The sequence below is a fragment of the Penaeus monodon genome, chromosome 15 (genome assembly GCF_015228065.2).
Source record: "Penaeus monodon isolate SGIC_2016 chromosome 15, NSTDA_Pmon_1, whole genome shotgun sequence".
In the NCBI taxonomy this organism is placed as follows: Eukaryota; Metazoa; Arthropoda; class Malacostraca; order Decapoda; family Penaeidae; genus Penaeus; species Penaeus monodon.
In genome coordinates, this window is record NC_051400.1 from 35,175,148 (window position 1) to 35,175,438 (window position 291).

Genomic DNA, 291 nt, shown 5'->3' on the forward strand with positions numbered 1-291 from the left:
TGGGAACTAATACTTAAACGCTAATAGACCAACGAATCATCAAACACAGTTAACTCACAGATTTACCAGTAAAACAGCATTATTACAGATCAATGAATTCTCAACTGATCTTGGGCGATAAGGGCATTTCTATACCCCTATATGTATGTCGGTTCGTTCTCTCTACAAAAGGACCCTGAAAAACACACTAAAAATAAAGGGTTCTATAAGGAATCATCAAGACAGATCCCACTAAAACTAGCTAAACTTGTCGGAAAAAAACGCAAAGTTAGCAACGCAGTGAACATATAC